At 48.2% G+C, this 23,896-nt stretch overlaps 1 pseudogene; it reads left to right on the top strand.

Moving 5' to 3' along the window:
* The first annotated feature begins 5,947 nt into the window (after window positions 1–5,947).
* Window positions 5,948–9,015, top strand: LOC123078966 (26S proteasome non-ATPase regulatory subunit 7 homolog B-like; annotated as a pseudogene).
* Window positions 9,016–23,896: the final 14,881 nt, after the last annotated feature.

Genomic DNA, 23,896 nt, shown 5'->3' with positions numbered 1-23,896 from the left:
AAAGCCGAGAGGAAGCACGTCGGATACGCCTCATCCCACTCATTTGATATGAACACATGATCAATCTTCTCCATATTGGCCACCTGCCTCTCATTGGACCACGTATACCGTCTGCCATTTAGGTAGAGCTCCTTAAGCTCGAGTATGTTTAACTTCACCCAGAACCTGCTCATCATCCTGCGATTGATCAAAGCATTGCTTTTATTCTCCTCCCTGGCAATTAGATTAAAGTCTCCCACCACCAACTAGGGCCCTGCGTGCAAGTCACAGATGTCTACCAGGTCTTGCAAAAATTCCACCTTGTCAGCCTCGTCCTGCGGCCCATACACACAAGTGAGCCACCATGGCCGCTCGTCTTCCGGACACATCACCAGTGTAGTGAGCGTATGGTTCGTGTAGTGTGGACTCGAGAGTTGCGTAATCGTGGCGTCCCAAGCCACCAAGATCCCACCTTGTGTCCCCAAGGCTGGCAAGTAGAAAAAGTTTTCATATTTAGCACCAAGGCACTGACGCACAACGGTCACAGATACATCATACAATTTTGTTTCCTGGAGACAAACAATAGCCGGGCTTGCCGAAGTAACAACCTGGAAAACAACATTCCGGCGGGCCGGAGCATTTAGCCCACGGACATTCCACACGATCATCCTCAATGGCCGTGCATTCATGATCACATCCAACCTTGACCACCAGCCAAGCTGCTAGTGCACCACCGCGCTCGCCAGCGGCACTGCCGGCGACTCCCAACCGAACAGAGCAAGTATCGCAGTGATGTGGGCATCAGAGAGTGGACGAGAGAAGAGATCCACGTACATCCGCAGCGCTTCATCCGAGATTGCCTCCCCTTCATGTGCCAAGCAAAGTCTTCTAATGAGCACTTGTTGTTGTTTGGAAGCACCATTCTTTGCCAACCGAGCACTTCTCCCCGGCGTGACTTCCACCCTCTGCTTCTTCCTGGGGTTACGAGTTTGCAGCCCACATGCACGACTGGGCGGGCGTGGCAAGAGCAGGGTTAGAGACTTGCACATCTGCACCCGCATCGACTGGATGTCATCGAGCAAGGGAATCCCCCCATCAGCATGCTGCGGCCTGGTCACATTCTGCACAGGATTGAGATGTCCAGACCCATCCACCGGGCCATCCGGACTCGCCGGCACCACCGTACGTAAAGGAGTGCATGGTGCATGGGTGCAGCCGTCCTCTGATAGGCTCACCGCAAACGTATCCCAGGCTTCCACCTGTCCATGCAGCCTACACGTGCAATCACTATCCGCATCTTCCTCGAACAACACGTCCAATCCATCCCACTTGTCCCCACAGGAGTTGGCGCCATCATCTTCCACCGGGTCCCGCAGGGAGATTTGATATGATCCGATATGGATGGACCCATCCCCATGCACACCACCAACGGGCTCCAGATCCGAGAGCCTGGCCACCTCGGGCGCGTTAGCATCTTTGTCGGCTCGTGGCCACCTGGACAGCTGGACCGACGCGGGGAGATAGCGGGAATCTGCACATCTGCCCCCCGAGCCGTCGCAGGACAGTGGACTGCCGATGCTTCTTTTTTACCAGTCCTCGTGTGTGCCGACACGTCGAACTCCACCCTAGGCTGGCAAACAGCCTCTCTTGCAGGCGGGCCCAAAGGATCAGCCGAAAGCGATCCAGTGACGATGGCCATGAAACTGCCGCTGACCGAACCTCCTGGCGAACCCGTCCCGATTTGAACGCAACGCCTCGCCGGCGGCGGCGCCGCCGTCGACGACTCCGCCGTGCCGGCCGAAGCGATGGACACTATCGGATTGTGGGCATCCCCCCTCGGCGGCCCACACACAGGATCATCATTCCCCGAAGGTGGTGACGGCGGCGGCGGCGGGGGGGGGGGGAGGAGGCCTCCGGCCACCATCATCCTCGAAATCCACCATAACTGGCTCCTCCAGGACCACGATGTCGATCGGGTACCAGAGTGTGCTGGCACGCCGGCCAGCGGACACACGCCGGCCCTCCTCCTCCGCCCAAAGGTTCCGCCGGGGCTCGTCGATGTAGAGCAAACGGCGGCGAGGAATCTGCTGAGGCCGATCCGTGCGCAGCCATAGCCGAAAATCCGCCATGTCAAGCCGGCGAGCAGTGCTATCATCCACCCCCACAACGTAGCTGAGCCCATGCAGAATCACACTCGCCGTCCTCTGGTTCCACGCATGTGCAGGCACTCCCCGCAGCGAGACAGGAACGAGGTAGGGGAGCGAGGCCGCCGTTGCCTGCGCCTGCCTATTCCATGGTCGGAGGTTGAGCTCGAACCAGGAAGAGTGAGTACGGCCCGCGCGCACCATCCGATCCCGGACCGCCCCATCCCGACAGAGGACAAGGAAGTCGTCGGGGAAGAAGGCACGGATGGACATATCTGCCGGACCAATGTCGAATGTCGCGTGCAACGCCTCCACGACAGAAGCCAAGTCCATCGAGGGCCTATTGCCGGTGACCGTGACGAGAACCGCCCGAGCAAGCTCGGCCTCCATCCGCCATGTGTCATCCCCCGCTTACAAGAAGGAAACTTCCACCGGGGCCTCCTGAACGGCGGCCACCCTGGGTAGCGCAGAACCCTGCGAACCGAACGGCACCGAGAACTCCGGGCTGGCAGCCGACCGCGCGCCCCGGGGCGGCTCCCGCACCACCTCACTCTAGAGCCTGACCGCGCCAGGCGACGGAGGACTCGGCGGTGGAGGCGGCAGGATGGTGGCCGAGCGCCGTGGCGACGCAGGGGTGGACACCTCCACCGGACGATACAGAGCAGGCGGCGGGCGCACAGGCTGCTCCACCGGAGACGGACTACGCGACCTAGTGCAGCCGCGCGAGATGTGCCCGACACCACGGCACTTGACGCAGAACGTAGGGTTAGTGCAGTCCACCGAGATATGCCCGTCGCTCCCGCAGTTGTAGCAGCACCCGTGCAGCTCCGCCGAGAGTCATGAAGACGGCGGCTGGCGGGGAGCAGGCAGCACGCGAGGCCGGCCAGGGGGGCGCGGCACCGAGGACGCTGCAGAGCCCGAGGTTTTGAGTATAAATAAAGTTACAAGTGTCTATTAAAAGACCATTCCTATTTTCTTGTAGCAGTTTGCTCGGTTTGTCTTGGTTTTTGTGTGGAGCAGTTATTAATTTTTGTTTCCTTCCACTGTCCCCCCCCCCCTAATATCTTTTCTTTCCTGTTTTATTTCCTTTAGAAAACGTTCAAATTTTTTAAAACATACGCAATTTTTTGAATTGCATTTTATAAAATTAGGATATATTGAAATATTTTAAAATGTTCAAATATATAAATAAAGTATTTTCAAAAAACATGTTCACAAAAAATATTTGTATAATTTAAAAAATGTTCCTAATTTGAAAATTTTCACACATTTTTTTCTAACAAATGAATAGCAAATAAGTGTTCATAATTTTTATTTCAAAAAAGTTTGTGTTCATGTTAAAAGCTAAGAACCCACTAAAGGCCATAGTAAATAGAGAAAACAAAAAGAGTACAAAGCTCAGTAATAGAATTATTTTGGCATACACCTAACTGGGTCGCGAGCCCTGAAATGGGCCATTGTGCGACACCCTTCCTATATGACACAACGAGTTCATATAGGAGATCATGAACGGAAGACTATATCTCGCTTCCTCATGAATCAGGAGGCGCATAATATTGTAAAATTTATTGTATCGCTTTCTTATGGTCGCCATCTGTGGCTTCTATACCCTCATGACCCTCTCTGTATCCCGTGAATAATATTTGATTTTAATCGAGTTTGGGGTCCCTAAAAAAAGAGATCATGAACACGAAGACATTTTAGATGAACGCGAAGAATATCTCTCTCGCTTACAACGAGTATATATATCTTCCGTCTCGCTGAAGCATTTTCTTCCCCCACTGTAAACTGGGCTGGCCCATTTCTTTTTTTCCTGTAGCTGCCTCACGTTTGATCGATCGCTCGCTGTAGCTATAGGTTCGTATACTACTTCATGTCAACTATGATCGATCAATAAAGCTTAGCCATACTACTAAAAAAAGCTATAGGTTCGTTTGACTTTTTTTTGGTTCCTTTTTTGTTTCTTTTTGTTTTTTTCTTATGGTTTTGTTTGTTTCTTTCAGGTTTTCTTCTGGGTTTTTCTTCTGTTCATTGTTTTTTTTTCTTTTTTCATGGTTTTTGCTGTTTTTCCCTTGTCTCCATTTTTTTCTCGGTTATCTCCAGTTTTTTCCTATTTTTTTGTTCCCTTTTCTTTGGTTGCGTTAGTAATTTTTTCAATTTTTTTGTTTTCTTTTTCTTTTTAAATTTTTTCATTTGGTTTTATTTTTGCTTATTCATTGGGTTTTCTTTCTTTCTTCATTATGCTTCGATTTTGTTTTCTTTTTCTTGGTTTTCTTTGTTTTTTATGTTTCTTTATCGGTTTTCATTTTTTTAATACATGTCTAATTTTTTTGTTTTCATTTGATATTTACCGTATACGTCAAAACATTATTTTCTATACATATTTTAAACATTTTTGATACATGGTCAACATTTTTATACACGTTTTAAACATGTTTAAAGGGCAACGCTCCGCGTCGGCTTGCGGATGTTTTTAAAAGATTCATCACCTTGCGAGCCATTGGATCCAACGTGAAATGACCGTTACATTCAAATGCTAGCTTTGCAACACAGATGATGTTGCGCTCAGATATTTGCAATAGAGTTCATGTTGCAGAACTTTTGCAACAGAGGTATCGTTGCAGATTTTGCTTGCAACAGAGCTAATGTTGCAGATTTTTTTTCTTCGCCTTTATATAGGTGTTATGGAAGAGAGTTTTGCAACATCAATGATGTTGCAGAAATATTTCTTGTAACAAGGAGGATGTTGCAAGAAAAAAAAAACACCGTTAGTCGTTCGCCACGAGCTCCCATCAAACGGTGATTAGGGAGCAACGACGCCGCCGGTCCTCGCCATAGCACTGCCGCTGGTGAGCGCCGAAGCTCCAGCCAGGTCGCCTGGCCTCCTCTCCGGCGAGGTGGGCGCATTGTGCGCTGTCAACGGGCATGGCGGAGGCAGCTGGCAAAGGCGGCCACCGCGCCCGACCCCCGATGCAACCTCCCTGCCAACATCCTCTTCGGTGAGGTGGGCGGTTGCCGGCACTGGTGTCGAAGCTTCAGGTGACGCGTGTCTCTCCTTTGATGCTACAGGGATCTGGATGTCACCGTCTCGCATTCGTCTTCATTGGTCTGCAACAGACCATTCGTTGCCGTGGTAAAACTGTAGCAATGGGCTAGATGCAAAATTAGTGGTGGTGGCCCATGGGGAACATAGCGTACAGGGAAAGGTGGCGAACGCGGGGGCTGCAATCCATCAGGTGATTACAAGTGTTTTCCTATTTTAAAATGCTTGATTAACATTTTTCAAATACAACAATAACATTTTTAATACATGGCCAATAATTTCTATACACATTTAATAGAAAAAAGCTTAATTAACATTTTTCAAGTACAAGATTAAGTTTTTAATACATGGCCAACATTTTTTGGCACATTTAACATTTTTCAAGTGCTTGATCAACATTTTTTCAAATTCAAGATAACATTTTTTGAATACATGGTCAATAGTTTTTTATACACATTTTACATTTTTCCAATGCTTGATTGACATTTTTCAAATAGTTATTTAACTTTTTTTGACTCGATTAACATTTTTAATTACATGATCAACTTTTTTCACACATATTATATATTTTTTTATACATGGTCAACATTTTTTTTTATCTCTACTATTAAAGGGGAATCGAACATCGTGATGGTTCAACCTCTCGTAATGGTTGGACCTCGTTCGCTCCACCCGCCTCGATCGCTCCTTTCCACCCCACGTCAGAAAAAGCAGCAAGAAAAAAGAGAAAAAATAAAACAACCATGACCCCACGAACACCCGTCCCACGATCCAATCTCCCCCGACCCCTCGCCCTCGTTCCCGTCTCTGCACGTTCAATGCCCAAAGAACCCACACGTTCTCCACCTCCTCGCTCCCTCCCGCAAGCCCAAACCACTCCGTCCACCACGGCCGATACGGCCGCTGCCATGGCCCATCTCCCCCTCCCTATCTCCACCACCGCGTCGTGCTTCACCGCGGTACATCCCAGCGCCGCCGCTGCTGCACCCCGCCCTCTCTCCAAGGCGATGGCGGTGATGGCGGAGGCCCGAAACCCGATATCCTCTGCAGCCCGCCAACACTGGATATGGAAGACCACGACGGAAGCGGTCATGTGGTAGGAGGTGTTGCGCGGGAGAATGCAACGGCGGGGAGGGAGGTTGGGGTTGTCCGAGCTATGGTGAATGTCGAGGAGGTGGAGAAGTACGCACTTGGCAGCGTGGGCAGGGTGCTTGCCGGAATGCCACAAAGATGGGCGCCACCGTGCTCACCGGTGGTGTCAATTTGGCGGTCAACTACAGCTGCGTCACCGCTTCCGCGCTCTGCCTTTTCAGGCATGGCAATCTCAAGGCGGTGGGTCTTGCTTCCGAGTATAATTTACCTCTTCGTGTGTTGTGCGCCTTTTTGGTCTGCGATTTACCCGTCTCTGGAGATCCGCCGCTAGGGTTCTGCGCCGAGGAGAGAGGGGGAGGGAGATGGACGTGGTGAAGCTCTCGGGGCGGACACTGGAGAAGGTTGTGGTGCACCCGCTGGTGCCTAGAACTGCGTGGCCCGCGACACCCAGAAGCGCGTCGTCGGCGCGCTCCTCGGCACCTCCTCCCGCGGCGTCGTCGACATCACCAACTCCTACGCTGGTAAGCGAGCGATCCCCCGTCTCTGGGCTGCTAGGGTTTCCGCGCCTCTGCCGGGGCCTAGGGTTCACGGAACTCGCCCTGGCCGTAGCTGCAGTTTGATCTGCTGGTGTGAAACCCTTGCGCGATTAGATCTGTAGAGATGTTTACGGTGGAGGTGTGCTGAATTTGTGAATTGCGGCGTCGTTTGATCTTGCAGTGCGAATTGAGGAGGATGACAAGGACCTGAGAATTTGGTTCCTCGACAAAAAGAACCATGCTGTTTTAGAATTCTCATCAGGTATGCTGGACTTGCCGTGTGCGGTTTATTTCTGCTGTGTACTGATGAGTTGTTTGGGATGCAGCCAAGGAGCATGTTGTTGGCTGGTATAGCACTGGTCCAAAACTAAAGGGGAACGACTTGAATGTTCATGCATTGTTTACCAATTATGATTCTGCTTTGCAACCCTTTGTCCTGCAGTAATCTAGAAGCTCTTCTCTGTTTATACACGTACTTACAACTTATACATATGGACCAATCTTGGAATGCAAGCCTGAACTCTTCGACCGCGCGCAAGGGTTCATCCTGCCATCGTCCACCCTGCCTGCATATGCAGGAGCCGTAGCCCAGCATCACCCTGTGCAGCTGCGGCACGGGGCGATAGCCTCGGCACAGCTGCACGGCCTCAACATCCCCGTTGGTGTTGCCTGCTGTCCCTGGATCCAGGAAAGACAGTGGGGGCGATTGGCGACTTGGTGGTGCGGCTGCGGACAACAGTGAGCCAAAATCAGTAGGTTACGAGCATAAGCCAAGCACGCCAGGAAGATGCTACAACGTATACAAGTACACCAGGTAGTTCACTCGATTGATATCTCCCTCACTCTACTCATCTTTCAGTTTTGGTCCCTCGGGCTTTCTCTAATTGGTGTTGTTGTGGAAGGAGGACGAAACCGAGCAGGAAGATGAGGTGAGAAGCGACCTACATGGTGCTGCTACTCGTTGCTAACCAGAAGCTCGACGGTGAGGAGCTCTTGTTTCTTCGTGCTAATCCCTCCTGACCATGTTGAATAAGAATATGCAGTTTTGTTCTTTTATTGTCATGTTTCTTTCGGTAGCTTTAAAATAACAAAGGATGGTTAATTATTTCCTTCCATGAAGCTGCGATTGAATTTGATACATTTTGCAGGAGCAATACAAGAGCTAAAATAGAACACAATGATGCTGGTATCCGCCAAGCATTGTTTTCTCTCTCTACCTGAAGTCCTAATCAGTTGCGCAACAACTACTGACTTTGCTTACTGAATCATAATAAGCCTCACACTTTGCTCTCTTTTTTTCTTTATCCTGGTTGTTTGCTTCTCATGCCCTTCTGCTTGTTAAATAATAGGCTCGGCAGCAAAGTAATACTCCCCCCGTTCTAAAATAAGTGTCTCAAGTTTATACTAGCTTTAGTACAAAGTTGTACAAAACTTGAGACACTTATTTTGGGACGGAGGGAGTAGTATGCATTTGTTAAATAAAAGCATTCTGTTTCCAATTATATGGCTGGCTTCATACTAAGTTTGGATTGCTGTGTTCAGTTTTCACCACATATCATTTCCTTGTTTCCAATTATATGGCTGGCTTCACACTAGAGGGAGGCTACATAAGGAAATGATATGTGGTGAAAACTGAACACATGTGATGCATTTGAACAAATATAATAAGTGATGCACATATACTTTGTATTCCAGCAGGATTAAGGAGGCAAAGAAGACATGCGACAAAGAGAGTCTTAAGGGAGAAGATATAGGAAGAAGTTTTGCGCTCGACAATTTCATGTTAGTAACTAAGCACTACTAATCCATAAATCAGAATTGGATTGCTGATAATCACGAATAGCAAGCAAGATACGATGGCGCGGCTAAGAAATATGAGGCGGCGGCTAGGAGGACTTCGATGTGGGCGAGAAAGCAAGCGGGAGCGTGAGTGCTCCATGTGATCGAGAAATACGACATCCGCTGTGGCGGTGCTATAGAAGACCTGGATTGAGGTTGGGAGAGAGAGAGAGAGATCAGCAGCAAATTACGCCCAGCGTTGTCAGCAGCAACATAGGTGAACGGACTATTGAGCGTGGATGATTGAGCGAAGGTGGCAATGAGAACACACTCCAAAATGATATTTTTCAATTCTCGACAGTGTCATAAGCCTCATACTATGTTCACATTGTAAGTTGCAATGATATTTGATATTAATGTATCCACTCCTAAGTTTGTTGTTTCGTGGCAATGCACGGGCATTCAGCTAGTAGACATTTAATATTTTAAAATGCATGATATTATTTTCCAAGACGTTATGTAAAGTATTTTTTATAGTATATATATATATAATATCTAGAAGTGTAAAAAAAGTAAGAAAACTAATAAAAAACCAAAACCAAAAACATGAAAAAAATGAAACAAAAAACAAGGGTTGTGGCCTCCACCGCACCTGGGTCGGGACATCTCGCACTGCTTTGATGTGAGGGTTCCGTCCGTCTCGCTATAAGGAGACATAGGGGAGTCCGATCATGAAGCGTAGGGTTCCACACAAAGGAGGACAACAAGTGAAACTTAGCATTGGTTTGGAAAGTTGCGAAGCAAACATAGGCTGGAGTTCGAAGAAATCGTCCGAGATAAAATGACTTCTCACATCTTGGTCAAGCCCTTTCCCGTGCCCATACTGGACACACCCTCATTGGGCCAAAGAGGGGGGAAAGACTCACCCGACCTCACCGAGTTGTTCCACTCACAACTATGTATCTCCGGTGGACATCTGATTCTAAACAAGTGATCTCGGAAATTAACAAGGGGACTGGGGAAGATATTGCGCTATTATAAATGAGATACAACTTTAGTCTGCCCAGTTTCAGTGTAGTTTTACTTTCGAGTGTCGTGTTGTTAACCTTGAAGCACGTAGTATAGCTAAATTTGCCCTTACTCTTTATCAGGTATGCCACGTCTAGTTTGGCCAAACCAATGATCCCATTTGTACCTCACACTGTGATTTTTGATGAATAAAACTTGGCTTTACTCCCACCCCAATTTTTTTATGTATCTCCCGTAGCAACCCCTCAAAAAAGAACTCATGTAACAAGGGCTATGGGTGAATCGCCTACAACCATTCCCACATGGGTCATTTGATATGTTATAAATGTATCTGCTTTTTTGAATATATTTTTTCGAGGGACTATTTTGCACAATTTTAGTAATAATTAACAGGATTGACGATGTTTTCAACGGAATGTCTTTGGTGTTGCGTTTTATGTTTTTTTAGTGGATGTTGACTGTTTTATGTAGATAGAAGCTTTCCGCTCGTGGCCTTCATCATCCTTCCTTGGTGCGGAACTGGGTAACCACCCTAGCCAAGTATGGAGCGCGATCATTGAAGGGAAGGATGTGATGAAGTAAGGATTGACCAGATGGAAATGGTGATTCGACCAACATATGGATTGACAAATGGATTCCGAGGGATGAGATGATGCGCCCATACGATTGCTTAATGGATAACCCCCATGCCCGCGTGTCTGGACTTATTGACACAACAACGACGACATGGATCGGGTCAATCAAACCTTTCTCTCGATTGATACACCTGCTATACTGGGGATCCCTCTTTGTACAAGGAACATCTCTGATATTTGGCCTTGGAATTTTGAAAAGAACGGAATTTTTTTTCGTGCGGTCGGCCTATGCTATGTTGATTGCAACGAGGAAACGACGCGAGGCGTGGCCGGAAGGCGCTGTTGGATCTTTAAATTCAGATGATGACACCTATGGTTGAAAAATGCTCTGGAAAGTTTCAGTACCCTGAAAGCCCGACCGAAGATGTTCGAGCCCATCGAAACATGTCTCCTTCATGCACATATGATCTCTGTGGTGCTCCTGATTTATGGCGGCACTCATTGTTAGAGTGTACCATATCGAGATGCATCTGGGCGCTCGTCAACGAGGAACTTGTGAATCATCTGATTGCAACTACTATACCAAACGCGAAGCAATGGCTCTTCACTATGCTGAACTCCTTATCTCATGAGGCGTTCATCAAGCTAGCAGTAAAGCTTTGGGTAACATGGTGGGCTCGGCGCTAGGCGATGCATAAGGGGCTATTTGAAAGCCCACAAGCTACACTAGCATTCATCCAGAGGTTTATCTCGGACTTGGATATCCTTAAGTAGAAGAGCAATGGAGCAACCACAGTTAGTACAACCTCTCCAAGAGTAATTCGACCAAAAGCACCCCCTCAAGGTTTTGCAAAAACTCGTGTGGATGCAGCTATAGAAAGAAATCAGAGGGGAGGAACGGCGGCCGCGGTCTGTCATGATGAACGGGGTGAATATATTGGCAGCTCGGCGCTGGTCATCTCAGGCATGCATGACGTTGCAACTCTCGAGGCGATCGCTTGTCGTGAGGCTCTCTCACTAACTGAAGATCTCCTTCAAAACTTCGTTATTGCCATGTGACTCGAAACAGGTGGTTCAAGATATCAACAAAGGAATCAATGAAAGGTACAGATCAGTTGTTAGAGAGATCGATCTTGGGGCAGAGAACTTCAAAAAAATTGAGCAACAGGCAGAGAATTTCGTTTTAAGTAAAGCAGAGAACTTAAATTGTAAGTTTTTTTTTAGAAATCTTGCCACTTTATTAGATAATAGCAATGTTCATAGGTACACGATGTTGGTCATGAGGGACTCCCAACCAAACATGCCGACCTAGCCCTAAATTACAAGCGAACTTGGCGAGATTGTGAGCCTCGAAATTGTGATTTCTACACTCAAAAACGAAAGAAACCGAAGCGAAAGTGCTTCTTCGTCCCATTATTTCGTGTACAATAGCAGAGTGCGGACCTCTTGTTCTTGGTTTATGTGCAGTACCACACCTTTGCAGTCCGAAGCAACTGTCAAGTTTGTCACCTGAAGATCCTCTGCAAGTGCTAACGCCTCCCTACATGCAAATGTTTCCAAGGTTGTGGGGTCAGTAATGCCTCGATAAACGACCGTCGAAGAGCCCAAGTATAATCCTGTGTCGTCTCGACACACAGCTGAATCTGCCCCGCCATGTTTGTGGCACACAACAACTCCATCAACGTTGATTTTTGCCATCCCAACAGGTGAAGCTAGCCATCGCCTTGGACCTCCGCTTGTTGCGCCTGCCTGTATGTGAGGCTCCTCAAGTTTTCCAAGCTGCTGCAGCTTGTTAATGTAAGAGGCCACAAATGAAGAAGTTTGCATCGGAGACTGAAAAATTGTGACGCCCAGATAATCAAGCTATAGTAAACCTCTGCTAAAGATGCCACGCCACGTCTGTTACTGTTGCTAATCTCGTGTTAGTTTGAAACCGATTCGAATTCAAATTCTAAATTAAGCAAACAATAAAAGTTTTCAAATAATAAAAAACAAAATGTTCAAAAGGTAGCAAATAAATCATGGGTAATATTGGTGGAGAAATCACACTTTTATAAAGTAGCTAAATGCTCTAGAATAAATAAACTATGGCTTAGACTATTATTTTAATTCTTTTAAAATAGTAAATATATTTTAACTAAAATTAATTGGGTACCAAACTTTTGGTGGCAGTAGTATATTTAGAAAGAACTAATTTAGGTACTAATTATATAGTTTACAAAATTAAGGTAGATTGGAAAATAGGATAAAGCAGAAAAGAATTAAATGAAAACAGAAAACTAAAACAACAAGAAAAAGAGAAGGAAAAGTGCCCCTGGCCCAACTGGGCCAACCGGCCCAACTGGCCACTTCCGCCGGCCCGGTCGAACCGGCCCAGCCAGCGCCTAAAGCCCCCTGGGGCGACCGAACCCTAGCGATCTCCTCCCCACTTGCCCCACATTTCCCCACTCCCCTCTTACTCCCACGTCTCCTACCCCCGACCCGATCTAGATCGGCGCGCTGCGCCCGCCTCCGCCACCACTGCCGCGGCGACACCCTCCCCCACCGGTGCCCCGCCGACCCGACTGGGTCCGTCGCTGCTCCCCACGGCGCCGACGAGCACGCCTGCGCCCAAGGGCTGCCACCTCCGCCCCACAACTTCTTCACCGTCCTCGCGCCGCACCTGCAGCACCACCGTCGCCGCCCGGATCGCTCGCCGTCCTCTCCATCCTCGACCCCGTCCCCGCCGTCGCTGGACTCCGCCGCATCAACCTCCATCGAGCCCGCTGCCCTGGACCCTACTCCCCACCATGAGCCGCCACCTTTTCCCTCATCCTCTCCCCGCGTCGGCCGCGCACTCGCCTTCCCAGGCTCGCCTCGTCACCGCGCGCCCCGGTCTCCACCGCCGTGCACGCCCGCTCCATCTCCGGCCGCGCCCGATGCGCGCTCACCGTGCCCCCATCCGCGCACCGCCCCAGCACCGCACTGCTCCCGCTGCCCCGCCGTGCCTCGCGCCGCTACCGGCCACGCGCGCCCCACTGCAGCACGCGCGCGCTCGCCCGCCCGCATCCGCCGTCGTCAACCGTCGCGGCGACCGCCTGCTTCCACTCGCTGTTGTTGCCTCGCTCCAGCAATGACCAGGCCGTGCCTTGGCCGCGTGCCCCACGCACCAGGGCGCACCTCCCCTGCATCCGCTGCTGCCCTTCCCCATCCCTGTTGCAGCTCCGCCTTCACCTCCGCTACAGTGCCGTCGTTGCCCCTGCCACAGACCTCCGGCGGCCGCCCTCGCATCACCCCGACCGCGCCGCGCCCATCCGCCGTTTGCCCCGCGCCGGCAGCCGTTCTCGCCGGCCCCTGCCAGCCGGCCAGCGCTGGCCGCCCCTGCTTTGGCCGCTAGCGCGCCCTTGGTGAAAGAACATGTGGTGCCCTCATGTTTGGTTTTGGTAATTGATGACAATCTCTATGGACTAATGGTTGCCTTGAGTTATATTTGAAGGATTTGTCCATAGGCATTTCTTGAAGTTCATGTGTTGGTTTCAAGGAGTTTTTGTGGTGACCAAGGTGTTATTAAGGAATTATCCAAAGATTGGTCATGTGAGAGTTGAGCTTATTGCAAGCATGTCTTGGAGAAGAAGATTGTGTGATCATTCATGTATATCTTCAAGACATCATCCAAACGAAGAGAGTTGAAAAGATTCATGGTTGATCAAGACTAAGTCAAGAGTGAATCAACTTGATCAACTCACAAAGCGTAGAAGATGTACCGAGAGGGATGAAGCGATCCCATGGTGTGGTAAGCATTGTCAATTACGCTTTGTGTACTAACCCATGATATTCGTGAGAGTTCTTTCTGGGGTTAGGTTGCGGTGTGCAAGTTCAAGTGAAGCATCATGAAGAGATCAAATGCTTGAAGCTTGCCGTCCATTGTGGTGACAATGGACTTGTGAAGATGTGCGGAAGAGTGGCTCACCCATAGTGGAGCATGGGGGAGCAATCAACTAGTCTTCATCAAGCCAACGCAACCAAGAAAGGTGGTCCAACTTGAGGGAGTCAAGATCGTCATCATCTAGCTCAAGTGGACCATGTGCAAGGCAAAGGTTTGCTCTTGATAGGTTTTCTATTTTACCGGTCTCATGATGGTAGTTGGGAGACCGGGTTATAGGATCGATTGCCGTACTATCAAGGGGGGCTCTCGATTAGTAGCTTGATCGTATCGTTCATAGAGAGCTCAAACCATTGCATCCTTGCATCATCTTTATTGGTTCTTGTTTGGTTCTTCTCTTTGTGAGTTTTGGAGCTTATGGTCATCTTGATGACAAGCTCGAGTTCATCGAAAACGGAGTTCACTCGCATCTTCTATGATGTTTTCGATGTTGGAGGTTATGCCGGTTCTTCTCGGTTGGAGGTTTCACTCCTCTATTTGTTGGCATACCTCCCCTACCTCTTCTCGCTGTTTTGTTGCTACTCGTCTTCCTCTATCCAAGAAGCTTGAGTTTGCTCAATTCGGAGCTCATATGCAGAAGTTATGGCAGTTTTGGTTTCCTAGCGGTAGTACCGCGGGCCGGAGCGGTAGTACCGCTTGGGTGCTACAAGCGGTAGTACGGCTCTAGAGCGGTAGTACCGCTGGTAGCCCCCAGCCATAGTACCGCTGCGGTCTCATGCTAGTACTGCCTCGATTCGAGGGGTCTTTTCATGTGGGGTTTTACGGTACTAGCCGCGGCAGTGGGGGCCGTAGTACCGCTCGTATGCGGTAGTACCGCCCTGACCACCGCGGTAGTACCGCTCTGGGCCCAGCGGCAGTACCGTGAGGGGGAGCGGTAGTACCGCTGGCCAAGCGGTAGTACCGCTCTCTGCGGGGCTGGTGTGGGGGGTAACGGTTGGATTGTTCCCCCCACTATATAAGGAGGTCTTCTTCCCCAATGAACCTTATCCGTTGAGCTCGTGTTCTTCCCCCATTGTTGACCTTCTTCGAGCTTGCTAACTCTCAATCCCTCCATGGATTCTTGCTAGTTTTTGAGGGAAAAGAGAGAGGAGATCTAGATCCACATTTCCACCAATCACTTTCTCCTCTATGTGAGGGGAACCCCTTGGATCTAGATCTTGGAGTTCTTGGTGTTCTCCTTCTTGTTCTTCCTCTCTTTTTCCTCCCTAGCATTAGTTGCTTCGGTGGGATTTGAGAGAGAAGGACTTGGGCACTCCGTGTGCCCTTGCCATTGCATTTGGTGCATCGGTTTGAGTTCTCCACGGTGATACGTGGAAGTTACAAGTTGAGAAGCTTATTACTCTTGGGTGCTTGGTACCCTTGAGCTTGTTCCTCTTGGGTGCTTGGGCGCCCTAGACGGTTGGTGGTGTTCGGAGCTCAATCATTGTGGTGTAAAGCTCCGGGCAAGCGTCGGGGTCTCCAATTAGGTTGTGGAGATCGCCTCGAGCAATTTGACGGGTACCGGTGACCGCCCCCAAGGGTTGCCAAAGTGTACGGGTTCGGTGACCGCCCCAAGGGTTGCCATTTGTACGGGTTTGGTGACTGCCCTCAAGGGTCCCTTAGTAGAATCACGGCATCTTGCATTGTGCGAGGGCGTGAGGAGATTACGGTGGCCCTAGTGGCTTCTTGGGGAGCATTGTGCCTCCACACCGCTCCAAACAGAGATTAGCATCCGCAAGGGTGTGAACTTCGGGATACATCGTCTTCTCCGCGTGCCTCGGTTATCTCTTACCCGAGCCCTTTACTTATGCACTTTACTTTGTGATAGCCATATTGTTTCTTGTCATATATCTTGCTATCACTTAGTTGTTTACCTTGCTTAGCATAAGTTGTTGGTGCACATAGGTGAGCCTAGTTGTTTTAGGTTTTGTGCTTGTCAAATTAACCGTTAGGTTTATTCCGCATTTGTTCAAGCCTAAACCGCAATTATTTTAAAGAGCCTATTCACCCCCCCTCTAGGCGACATCCATGATCTTTCACTTGGGCATGCGCCCAAGCGGGCAAGTGCCCAGCGCCCGTTACGCCCGCCCGCTATGGCCCCAGTGCCACTGAACAACGGGGCCCAGCCCCTGAACGTTTCAAAAAAGAAAAGAAATTAATAAATAAATAATAAAAATATTAATTAATTAATTAGGTTTAACTAAACTAATTAAAATTAGTTAATCTAATCTTTTAGTTAAAGCTAATTAGCCTTGCTTAATTACTCTGAGCCTATGACGAACGGGACCCACGCGTCAGTTTGACTGGTCAATGGTCAACTTTGACCGCTGATGTCATGCTGACATCATGATGGCACAGTAATTCTTTTTCAAATTAACTAAATGGTAATAATCCCAGAAAATGATTAAATCCTTTTTAAATTAATATAAAATAAACCGTTGCTCGGATGAAAATAATTTATATATGAAAGTTGCTCAGAACGACGAGACGAATCTGATTACGCAGCCCGTTCGTCCGCCACACACCCCTAGCATATCGAACACACAACTTTGCCCCTCCGGTTCATCTGTCCAAAAACATCAAACACCGGGAATACTTTCCCGGATGTTTTCCCCCTTGCCGGTATCGCCTACTACTGCGTTAGGTCACCCCTAGCACTACGTATTGCCATGTTATACTTTGTGATGCTTTGATTTCTCTGCTATTTATTGTGTTCCCCTCCGTTACTTCTTTCCGGTAGACCCCGAGACCGCTGTCGGTACCCCTGTGATCGACTACATCGATGACGACCACACCTTGCCAGAGCAACCAGGCAAGCCCCCCCCCCCTTGATCACCAGATATCGCCTATTCTCTCTCTACTGCTTGCATTAGAGTAGTGTAGCATGTTACTGCTTTCGGTTAATCCTATTCTGCTGCATAGCCTGTCATTGTTGCTACAATTGTTGATACCTTTACCTGTTATCCTAATGCTTAGTATAGGATGCTAGTATTCCATCAGTGGCCCTACATTCTTGTCCGTCTGCCATGCTATACTATCGGGCCATGATCACTAGGGAGGTGATCACGGGTATATACATATATTCATACATACTATACAGGTGGCGACTAAAGTCGGGTTGGCTCATTGAGTACCCGCATGTGATTTCGATGAGGGGGCTGAAAGGACAGGTGGCTCCATCCCGGTAGAGGTGGGCCTGGGTTCCCGACGGCCCCCGACTGTTACTTTGTGGCGGAGCGACGGGCCAGGTTGAGACCACCTAGGAGAGAGGTGGGCTTGGCCCTGGTCGGCGTTCGCGGTTACTTCATAATAACATGCTTAACGAGATATTGGTATTTGATCTGAGTCTGGCCACTGGCCTATACGCACTAACCAACTACGCGGGAACAATTATGGGCACTCGACGTCGTGGTATCAGCCGAAGCCTTCGTGACGTCAGCGACTGAGTGACGCGCGCCGGATTGGACCGTAAGCCTGCTCTTGTATTAAGGGGGCTAGGTCTGCTTCCGGCCGTGTTCGCAACGTGCAGGTGTGCAAAGGGCGATGGGCCCAGACCCCTGCGCCATAGGATTTAGACCGGCGTGCTGGCCTCTCTGTTGTGCCTAGGTAGGGTGCGACGTGTTGATCTTCCGAGGCCGGGCATGACCCAGGAAAGTGTGTCGGGCCAAATGGGATTGAGCGTGTTGGGTTATGTGGTGCACCCCTGCAGGGAAGTTTATCTATTCGAATAGCCGTGTCCCTCGGTAAAAGGACGACCCGGAGTTGTACCTTGACCTTATGACAACTAGAACCAGATACTTAATAAAACACACCCTTCCAAGTGCCAGATACCACCCGGTGATTTCTCTCTCACAGGTCGACGAGGAGAAGATCGTTGGGTTAGGATTATGCTATGCGATGATGCTTGGTGAACTTACCGTCTACTCTCTTCTACTTGCTGCAAGATGGAGGCTGCCAGAAGCGTAGTCTTCGACAAGACTAGCTATCCCCCTCTTATTCTGGCATTCTGCAGTTCAGTCCACCGATATTGCCCCTTTACACAGATACCCATGCATATGTAGTGTAGATCCTTGCTTGCGAGTACTTTGGATGAGTACTCACGGTTGCTTTTCTCCCTCTTTTCCCCCTTTGCATTCTTCTCGGTTGTCGCAACCAGATGCTGGAGTCCAGGAGCTAGAGATCCCGAGGATGATTCTACGTGGAGTTTGGCTTCGAGGAGTAGTTAGGAGGTCCCAGGCAGGAGGCCTTGCCTTTTCGATCGTTGCTACTTTTGTGCCAGCCTTCTTAAGGCAAACTTGTTTAACTTATGTCTGTACTCAGATATTGTTGCTTCTGCTGACTCGTCTATGATCGAGCACTTGTATCCGAGCCCTCGAGGCCCCTGGCTTGTATTATGATGTTTGTATGACTTATTTTATTTTTAGAGTGGTGTTGTGATATCTTCCCGTGAGTCCCTGATCTTGATCGTACACGTTTGCGTGTATGATTAGTGTACGATTGAATTGGGGCGTCACAAGTTGGTATCAGAGCCGACTGCCTGTAGGAATCCCCTTTCCAAACTCCTTGGCCGAAGTTGAGTCTAGTCATTGAAAAAGTTTTTACTAACTTGGCTGTGCGGCTTACGGGCCCACGTCGCCATTGGGTGGTATTAGGATCTTTTACTCCTCGTCTATACTCTGGGACTCTGATCTCTCTTCTATTCAGGTTAAATGATTTTTCTAACTCTAACTCTAGGTTCTCGTAACTATTTCTCCCGGAGAGCCCTCATTCCGGAAGATCACCTGCTTCGTCAGAAGATTCTGAGGATATCCCTCGATATTTTCCCGAGACCATTGTGCTCATCGCCTTTTCAATTCACTGCCACCGATATATCTCTATGGATATCTGCATGCACTTGTCATTCTCTTGATCATTCCCCGCCGCTCTTGTTGTTACAAGATGCCTCGAACTATTCTCCGTTGCCCCGAGAATCCTTTGAGTTTACTGTCTTGCAGTTTTATTTCGCATGAAAACCCTTACGGGTTTTTCCTCACATTTATCGAGGATCCGTTCTTCTCAATTGTTCATGTGTCTCACATAATTCTTCGGAATACTTTTCGATCTTTCGAAAATCCTCTACAGCCTGTTACTCTTGAAACTCTTGCCTGCTTGCATTATGGTTAATTCCATATGAATAGTAGTCCTCGATAACATCCCTTGTCTTAGTCATTTTGAGCATATTGATTCAATATGTGCGTACGCACACAGTCATCAGGTTATCCTTTTTAAGATCATCTTTCCGGCTCAGGCGTCATTCCGGACATGAGTTGGTTCTCGGCAAGTCAAACCTTTATTGATTGTTCAACTAAGTGTTTTCAACTTATCCATCCTTGATCAGAGCGTCTGCTTCTGATCCTTCGTTTTGGAAACCATAATTTCTTTCTACCTAAGCATCAGACTAATCAGGTGATTCTTGAATCTGATGCCTCTGCATTCTTTCTTTCTCTGAGTGAGTACCGATACTCACATCAGCTTTGTTGTGGATTGCCCGATCCATTGTTGGATTTTTATCCGACAGTGTCCTTCATATTCAATCACCTTGTGAGTTCTTCCCCTGATACATAATGCCTTTGATAAATTGTATCCTCTGCTTGGCCAACCATGCTCTGCTTTCGAGCTTGTGTATTTACTTTTGAAACTTGTGGTATATGTTACTAAGATGCCCGATGGGTTGAACCTATGCCTTCCCCTAATCCGTGAGAACCCAAAAGTTTTCACAAGTCATACTCTTCCGGTGTTCTACCAGATAAAATTCCAACACTACAGTTATATCAAAGTGAGAGGTGAATGAAATGATCTGCATTAAAGAAGTGGGAGATGACCTTGAACTTTGTGTTCATGCCCATGAAAATGATGTAGACCGTCTCGGAAGCTTCTTGCAAAATGATTATTCAGCTTTGATTCGTTCGGTATTCTTGAAATTGATTCCTTACAGTTATGGTTCCGACCATGCTGTCCTGATCTAATATATCTTATGGGAATTCATTCCACTGCCTTGTCTATTTTTGGCAAGGTTGAAGTATCTACTGTCATAGGTCAATGAACCGGTTCTACTTCTATCATGTTCTACCTTTGAGTATTACCTCCTGGTATCTCGGAGATGTCTTGCCATTGCATCATAGCTTACTAACTTTGTTGAAGTAATGTCTTTTCTTGTCGTAATCACTCTACGGGTTCTGGGTTGTTATCAACCGAGGACACCGACTAGTGAATTATTCCGCACTACAAATCAAATACCCCTAGTATTTTTTTACTAGGAAATTCTGAACTCAATCTGGTCATTCCTAGACTATCGACTGCATCCTCGTCTTGCTACCTTTGACTGTGCTACCTCGTCCTTCTCTGGTGCACTTATTCTTCAGTGTGTGAGCACAACTTACGTCAAGCTTTCAACATCTTGTTGCTTGCCTTGAAAGGCAACTTTGGTTCTGAGCTTGCCTCTTATATATTGATCCTATAACCTGCCACTTCGTCATTTCCTTGCTTGTTGCCGTTGTTATTTGATTGCATCCTCTTGAAACCTCCCGGCAAATGTGTCGGATCACCTTCAACACTTTGACTTCTTCCGAGATGTCAACTGTGTTCATGATGAGAAATACCCTCCTTGTCCTCGATGATTTTTACTATCATCGACAACACCCTTGACTTCCTTTCATTGCGAACTTGTCCACATTATGAATGCAACTTGCTCTCCAGCTAGTGTTGTGTTCTGCCTTGAAGTATTACTATCTATTATGTCGAGAATGTTGTTGGGATTGCTCCACCTCTTACAAATTCTCGGCATGATGATACTTCTCACCATCACCATTCTTCCTTGGTCCCCGTGTTGTTTTTAACCAGGATACCAATATGCTAACGATGCTGTTTGAGTTCTGTACTTCTAGAAACCCTATTGCTTTGAAGTTAACGATCGACAGTTCGTTATTAGACTGTTGGTTATTGAATCGTCACTCTAACATTGATCTTGCTGCCTAAGGTCATACTTCGGGCACACCTTTCAACTAATGATTGATGGTGTATGTTTTCCTAGAGCATACAACATTATATCATTTGAATTGACAAGTGTCATCTTCTTGTTCACATTATTGTGGAAAGCCATCCATTTGGAATTCTCGATGAATTGTCGCTGAGCCCATCAGCCACCTTCTCATCCCCTCCTTGGTTTAATGATGAACTATTGTTTTAGGAACCCGCTCCCATAGTTCATTTCCCGAGAATCTTGCAATGTCATTTCGTCTATTTGTGTTGCACCTTTTCTTCTCGGATATCCTGAGTCTGAGATATCATGACACCAATCGGATCTGAATCTCGGTCAGATATGATGGTTGGGACAACTTTCCAGTGGTTATGATGTTGGTTCTTAGATGACCCGGTAATATGATGTCATGTCTAGCACCCCCCTGGCTGGAGGACCTATCATTATAATTTCTTTTGCAAGGATAACCATTCTTCCTGGAGGAAATTGTAAGACTTATTTTATAAGTTGCTCCTGATGGATCATTTGTGTATCCAAAGTCCGGCCCTTGATTGAAACACCATATCATTGCTACCTCGAAGCATGACTATGATACCCCGCTCATCAACAAGAACATTGGAGGCGGGATGCTAAATGTTTCTTGGTCAGTTATCCAAACTCCGTTGTATGGGTAACATCTTGATTAATCCTTGCCTCTTTATCTGAATGGTTGGGTACTTTCTCTCTTACCCTGTATGCCATGTTCTGCTTGTCCATGGGAAGGATATGCTCCTAATAATTGTGTGTAATCACAGTATTCCTTTCCATTGTTTTGTTTAATCTAATAATCGTGTTTTCCTTTTCCATTCTTTTGTTTAACCTTTCTTGTAATCTGACTTAGCTGAGCAGAGATAATTCCCTGCTTAGGTAAGCACCTTGTTGTACCACTCTGTCGGTAAGACCCTGTTACTATTGTTGATGACATTCCGGTAACCACCGATGGGTGAGAACTTTGCCAATTGGTTCGCCTCGTTCAACGAGCAGGAAAATGGTTCTCTTCGTTCCCCGTCCTTGGTACCGACATTGTTGCCAACATAGCTGACAAGCTATCCACTGACATCCTCCCTGTCGCGGCTGTGCAAGATGTCACCACCCTCCCTATTTTCAACCCACATGGTGGGCCCATAACCCACAGGTCCACTGGATCGAAACCTGACTCTTCTTTACAACCCGGATTCTAATGTATCCTTTGCACCTGCCTTCGTATGTGATTCACGAGCTAAATTCTATACCATTATTCATCCTGGAATCAAACACCATGTTATTCCCGTTGTTCAAACCCCCATTCCAGCTTCTGTCTAGTCATCGAATGATTGCCTACCCTTTAGAAACTTTGGTACCATCGTATATTGCACTCAACGAATTCACTGAAATACAACTCGTGGGGTACCTCGTGTATTTCCCATTGAGTTCACCGCCAGATGCCCAGCTTTGGGGAGATGCATTCCTCTGGAGTCCCCCCCCTTGGTCGCGTTCGTAGGACGATGGAGATCCCGAAGAAAGGATGACGACTTGATCATGGTGACTTGAAGCAGAGAAATGAAGACATCAACGTAAGGGATCAACCTCTTCGAAAGGGCAGCCAGGACCGAGAAGACTCGTTAGGTTTTTCACTACCAGCACTTTTCCCCCCATTACTCCACCGCTTAAATCTCGGACGAGATTTCTTGTAGTGGGGGAGAATTGTGACGCCTGGATAATCAAGCTACAGTAAACCTCTGCTAAAGATGCCACGTCACCTCTGTTACTGTTGCTAATCTCGCGTTAGTTTGAAACCGATTCGAATTCAAATTCTAAATTAAGCAAACAATAAAAGTTTTCAAATAATAAAAAATAAAATGTTCAAAAGGTAGCAAATAAATCGTGGGTAATATTGGTGGAGAAATCACACTTTTATAAAGTAGCTAAATGCTCAAAAATAAATAAACTATGGCTTAGACTATTATTTTAATTCTTTTAAAATAGTAAATATGTTTTAACTAAAATTAATTGGGCACCAAACTTTTGGTGGCAGTAGTATATTTAGAAAGAACTAATTTAGATACTAATTATATAGTTTACAAAATTAAGGTAAATTGGAAAATAGGATAAAGCAGAAAAGAATTAAATGAAAACAGAAAACTAAAACAACAAGAAAAAGAGAAGGAAAAGTGCCACTGGCCCAACTGGGCCAACCGGCCCAGCTGGCCACTTCCGCCGGCCTGGTCGAACCGGCCCAGCCAGCGCCTACAGCCCCCTGGGGCGACCGAACCCTAGCGATCTCCTCCCTACTTGCCCCATATTTCCCCACTCCCCTCTCACTCCCACGTCTCCTACCCCCGACCCGATCTAGATCGAGGCGCTGCGCCCGCCTCTGCCACCACTGCCGGCGGTGACACCCTCCCCCACCGGTGCCCCGCCGACCCGACTGGGTCCGCCGTTGCTCCCCGCGGCGCCGACGAGCACGCCTGCGCCCAAGGGCTGCCACCTCCGCCCCACAACTTCTTCACCGTCCTCGCGCCGCACCTGCAGCACCACCGTCGCCGCCCGGATCGCTCGTCGTCCTCTCCATCCTCGACCTCGTCCCCGCCGTGAGCCACCGCCTTTTCCCTCCTCCTTTCCCCGCGTTGGCCGCGCACTCGCCTTCCCAGGCTGGCCTCGTCACCGCGCGCCCCGGTCTCCACCGCCGTGCACGCCCGCGCCATCTCCGGCCGCGCCCGATGCGCGCTCACCGTGCCCCCATCCGCGCACCGCCCCAGCACCGCACTGCTCCCGCTGCCCCGCC

This window comes from Triticum aestivum, chromosome 3D (genome assembly GCF_018294505.1).
Source record: "Triticum aestivum cultivar Chinese Spring chromosome 3D, IWGSC CS RefSeq v2.1, whole genome shotgun sequence".
Lineage (NCBI taxonomy): Eukaryota > Viridiplantae > Streptophyta > Magnoliopsida > Poales > Poaceae > Triticum > Triticum aestivum.
The sequence above is the reverse complement of the archived record's forward strand: the minus strand, read 5'-3'. Positions and strand labels throughout refer to the sequence as shown.